This window comes from Somniosus microcephalus, unplaced genomic scaffold, assembly GCF_052327205.1.
Source record: "Somniosus microcephalus isolate GS21.2 unplaced genomic scaffold, FLI_Smic_1.0 scaffold38, whole genome shotgun sequence".
Classification (NCBI taxonomy): Eukaryota; Metazoa; Chordata; class Chondrichthyes; order Squaliformes; family Somniosidae; genus Somniosus; species Somniosus microcephalus.
In genome coordinates this window covers 22,009-28,008 of record NW_028225225.1, presented here as the reverse complement: position 1 = coordinate 28,008, position 6,000 = coordinate 22,009, and positions in this window count along the sequence as shown.

Sequence of the window (6,000 nt, the reverse complement as noted above, 5' to 3'; positions counted from 1 at the left end):
ATTAAAAGTCAACCATCACAACCAATAAAACCTGTAACATAACCAAAAAAAGTTTAAAGGAAACTTAAATTAAATTAAAATTCTATTTTCGGTGGTGATGATGCACGCCAGTCCCTCCGGTACCCACCGGTCACGGAAGGCCTCGAGCGCGCCAGTGGACTGTTCATGTTATTACTTCGAATGTACAGCACAGAAACAGGCCATTCGGCCCAACTGGTCCATGCCGGGGTTTATGCTCCACACGAGCTTCCTCCGACATATCCTCCTATGTTTATCTGGCTTCTCCTTAAATACATCTATACCATTGGCCTCAACTACTCCTTGTGGGAGTGAGTTCCCCATTCTCATCACTCTCTGGGTAAAGAAGTTTCTCCTGAATTCCCTCCTGGATTTATCAGTGACTTTTATATTTATGGCCCCATAATTATGATGAGATTCGGTTAAGCTGCCCAGTATGTTGTTGTACTTTGTCTTTTTCTGATGAATGAAACATTACTGAGCCCCTGTACCCGTGTTATGGGATGAAGTGCCAGACAAGTGAAGGCACAACGTCTGGGTGTGAATCGAATAATAACCTCACGGACCGTATAGGTGTGATAACCAGACGGGCTTGTGGTTATAGTCTGGTCACAGATGGACTATATTCACTGAATTAGCAGGAGTTCAGGAGGCGGTCAACAGACGGGTCCAAACAATCCCATTTCCTGAGCGGTAACCAAGCTTGTGTATAAGAACAGACCACTTAAGCCGTTGTCAGTTGGAACAGACTCGAGAAGGTCACGCGTGAATCCACTGTACTTCTATTCTCCAGATTGAGGGAATTATCACCCGATCTGTGTTATGCTGCACTCTTAATAAAGTCTGGAGAGACAATTTGTGTTCTTGTGAGCTTGATTATCTGGTATCTGAAACCCTGGGACTCCCAATCATTACAGTCAACCTCAGTGTGTGGAAAGGGATTCGCTGGTGTATCCCACCCGCTGACACACCAGAGTGTCCACAGTGTGACTGCGGTGGGTCGATTCCACTGTTTCCGATGCCTTTAATCACATCCAGGACTGAACCATCAGGCAACTGGGGCTCGTTAATGTTAAGAGCCCCCAATAACTGGGCTGGATTTAAAGATTATTCCCTGTTCTCTCAGTACTAGTAAGCAGAGAGAAGCTGATGTTTTCGAATCATAGAGCACAGTAGGATGCCTTTCGGCCCATCGGGCTGGTGCCGGCTCTCTGAAAGAGCGATGCAATGAGTCCCACTGCCCTGCTCTTTCCCCACAGCTCTGCAAATTTCTGCTTTTAGTATATATCCAATTCCCTTTTGAAAGTTACTATTGAATAGTCAGCAAGAAATCCAATAGGGAATTCAGAAGAACCTTCTTTACCCAGAGAGTGGTGAGAATGTGGAACTCGCTGCCACAGGGAGTGGTTGAAGCGAATAGTATCGATGCATTTAAGGGGAGGCTAGACAAGCATATGAGGGAGAAGGGAATCGAGGGTTATGCTGATAGATTTAGATGAGGAAAGACGGGAGGAGGCTCGAGTGGAGCATAAACACCGGCATGGACTGGTTGGGCCGAATGGCCTGTTTCTGTGCCGTATATCCGATGTCATCCTATGTCAAGTATCCCAGCTGGCTTAGCTCCAGGCACTTTAGCTCAGTGGGCAGCACTCTCACCTCGGAGTCAGAAGGTCATGGGTTCAAGTCCCAGTCCAGAGACTTGAGCATAAAAATCTAGGCTGACACTCCAGTACTGAGGGAGTGCTGCGCTGTCAGAGGTGCCGTCTTTCGGATGAGATGTTAAACCGAGGCCCCAGTCTGCTCTTTGAGGTGGATGTAAAAGATTCCATGGCACTACATTGAAGAAGAGCAGGGGAGTTCTCCCCGGTGTCCTGGGGCCAATATTTATCCCTCAATCAACATCACTGAAATAGATTATCTGGTCATTGTCACATTGCTGTTTGTGGGAGCTTGCTGTGCGCCAATTGGCTGCCGCGTTTCCTACATTACAACAGTGACTACACTTCAGAAGTTCTTCATTGGCTGTAAAGCGCTCTGGGACATCCTGAGGTTGTGAAAGGCGCTATATAAATGCAAGTCTTTCTTCCTCAGCGAGAGGGCGAGTGTCCGTGGTTGGAGGGAGGAGCTCAGTGTTGTCACTGGGTGGACACAGACAGATTGAAGCTAAAAGACAGAGAATGCTGAAGTTTGGAATGTTAACACCCAAAGTCAGGAGATGAGCCCTTTGCCTAGATAAGGGAGGTGGTTGCTAAGAGACCTACAGACCTAATAACACTGCAAACTGCTCAGGCAGCAGACTTGTTGCAACATGTGAGGTCACGAGTGAGTTGGTGCCCAGACAACAGAGCCTTGGGCATTCCTGAGAGAGACAAACTGGTTCTGTAACCGGGAGAACAGGTTGAGGGAGTCACTCTACGTGAGACGGCTCGTCTGAGGTGTTAACACAGAGTCAGCTTGGGAATGGGATGATCAATGAATCATAGAATCATAGAAATTTACAGCACAGAAGGAGGCCATTCGGCCCATCTTGTCCGTGCCGGCCGACAAAGAGCTATCCACACTAATCCCACTTTCCAGCACTTGGTCCGTAGCCCTGTAGGTTACAGCACTTCAAGTGCATATCCAAGTACTTTTTAAATGTGATGAGGGTCTCTGCCTCTACCACCCTTTCAGGCAGTGAGTTCTAGACCCCCACCACCCTCTGGGTGAAAGAATTTCTCCTCAATTCCCCTCTAAACTTCCGACCAATTACTTTAAATCTGTGCCCCCTGGTTATTGACCCTTCTGCTAAGGGAAATAGGCCCTTCCTATCCACTCTATCTAGGCCCCTCATAATTTTATACACCTCAATTAAGTCTCCCCTCAGCCTCCTCCGTTCCAAAGAAAACAACCCCAGCCTATCCAATCTTTCCTCATAGCTAAAATTCCCCAGCCCAGGCAACATCCTCGTAAATCTCCTCTGCACCCCCTCTAGTACAATCACATCCTTCCTGTAATGTGGTGACCAGAACTGCACGCAGTGTTCTAGCTGTGGCCTAACTAGTGTTTTATACAGTTCAAGCATAACCTCCCTGCTCTTATATTCTATGCCTCGGCTAATAAAGGCAAGTATCCCGTGTGCCTTCTTAACCACCTTATCTACCTGTCCTGCTACCTTCAGGGATCTGTGGACATGCACTCCAAGGTCCCTCTGATCCTCTGCACTTCTCAGTGTCCTACCATTTAATGTGTATTCCCTTGCCTTGTTAGCCCTCCCCAAATGCATCACCTCACACTTCTCCAGATTGAATTCCATTTGCCACTGTTCTGCCCACCTGACCAGTCCATTGATATCTTCCTGCAGTCTGCAGCTTTCTTCTTCATTATCAACCACACGGCCAACTTTTGCATCATCCGCAAACTTCTTAATCATACTTCCTACATTCCAGTCCAAATCATTGATTTATACCACAAAAAGCAAAGGACCCAGTACTGAGCCCTGCGGAACCCCACTGGAAACAGCCTTCCAGTCACAAACACCCTTCGACCTTTACCCTTTGTTTCCTGCCTCTGAGCCAATTTTGGATCCAACTTGTCCCTTTGTCTTGGATCACATGGGCTTTTACTGTCGTGACCAGTCTGCCATGCGGGACCTTATCAAAGGCCTTGCTAAAATCCATATAGACTACATCAAACACACTACCCTCATCGACCCTCCTTCTTACCTCCTCAAAAATGCAACCAAGTTAGTCAGGCACGACCTTCCCTTAACAAATCTATGCTGACTGTCCCTGATTAATCTGCATCTTTCTAAATGAAGATTTATCCTGTCCCTCAGAATCTTTTCCAATAATTTTCCCACCACCGAGGTTAGGCTGACTGGCCTGTAATTACTCGGTCTATCCCTTTCTCCCTTTTTAAACAACGGTACCACGTTAGCAGTCCTCCAGTCCTCCGGCACCACACCTGTAGCCAGAGAGGATTGGAAAATGATGGTCAGAGCCTCTGCTATTTCCTCTCTTACTTCTCTTAACAGTCTGGGATACATTTCATCCGGGCCTGGGGATTTATCCACTTTCCAAGATGCTAAACCCCTTAATACTTCCTCTTACACTATGTTTATTTCATCTAATATTTCACACTCCTCCTCCCTGATTGTGATGTCAGCATCGTCCCTCTCTTTTGTGAAAACAGATGTAAAGTATTCATTAATATATATATGATGTGAGGTTAGTGACCCCTTACCCCTGTTTATTATTCAATCAGTGACTGTCCCTTTGCCAGGCCCGCTGCCTGCGGCCCCTCTCCCAGATTCCAGCCCCAGCTCTGTGCTGCCTGCGGCCCCTCTCCCAGATTCCAGCCCCAGCTCTGTGCTGACTGAGCTGTTCTCACCGGGGGACAGCGCGTCACAATCGGCCCCAGTGCACCTGAGCTGGAGAGGAGGCCCCGCCCCCTTGCCGCGCTGCCATTGGTTGGAGGACCCGCCACCAGTCGGCTCTGCCCATGCTCTTCCTATTGGTCAGAGCTCCCGTCAGTCACAGGCTGCGCCGAGCGATCACGTGCTGCGGTTCACTCCGCCCCCCTCGCAAAACTCACTGTCCCTCACTGATTGCGGCTCTTCACCAACACCGACTTTACAAAGAAAGCCCCGCGCGGCAGCCTGGAGCTCAGGGGCCCAGCATGCAGGCACGGGGGAGGATGATTGACAGGGGCCCAGGGTGTGTGCTGAGCATGCGCAGTGCAGGCTGGGCGCTTGTGGAGTAGGAGAGGGCGGGGCCATGGGGCGCATGCGCGTGGTCGGCCGCAACTCAGCGCGGTGGCCAGAGCTGATGAGAGACACAAGAACATAAGATGTAGGAGCAGGAGCAGGTCATTTGGCCCCTCGAGCCTGCTCCGCCATTCAATAAAATCATGGCTGATCTGATCTTGGCCTCAACTCCACTTCCCTGCCCACTCCCCATAACCCTTGACTCCCTTATCGTTCAAAAATCTGTCTATCTCCACCTTAAACACACTCAATGACCCAGCCTCCACAGCTCTCTGGGGAAGAGAATTCCAAAGGTCAGAGGCTGGGTATCCTGTGGCAAGTGTCTCACCTCCTGACTCCCCAAAGCCTTTCCACCATTTACAAGGCACAAGTCAGGAGTGTGATAGAATACTCTCCACTTGCCTGGATGAGTGCAGCTCCAACAACACTCAAGAAGCTTGACACCATCCAGGACAAAGTAGCCCACTTGATTGGCACCCCAGCCACCACCTTAAATATTCACTCCCTCCACCACCAGCGCACTGTGGCTGCAGTGTGTTCCATCTACAAGATGCACTGCAGCAACTCACCAATACTTCTTCGGCAGCACCTCCCAAACCCACGACCTCTACCACTTAGAAGGACGAAGGCAGCAGGCGCATGGGAACACCACCACCTAGAAGTTCCTCTCCAAGTCACACACCATCCTGACTTGGAAATATATCGCCGATCCTTCATTGTCACTGGGTCAAAATCCTGGAACTTCCTCCCTAACAGCACTGTGGGAGACCTTCACCACACGGACTGCAGCGGTTCAAGAAGGTGGATCACCACCACCTGCTCAAGGGCAATTAGGGATGGGCAATAAATGCTGGCCTTGCCAGCGATGCCCACATCCCATGAATGTAGAGGGAGCTGTATTCTGTATCTCATCCCTGCTGTACCTGTCCTGGGAGTTTTTAATGGGACAGTGCGGAGGGAGTCTTAACCTGTATCTAACCCATGCTAATCATCCACTTAATTTTTTTAATAAAATAATAAACTATAACAATTTAATCTCATCTTCTAACCCTTTCTAAAATTGTGCTAGTTGCCCATGCGCTGAGTGTATCCGAGCATTGCTCCAATGGACGCCGCACGGCTCATCCCGGTATCTGAAATCACAGGAATCAACTTCCATTGATCTTCTCCTCCTCCTCCTATTGCTTGCACCAAATGTATCTCTGCGCTACTCAGCCGACCGAGACAATGGCGGT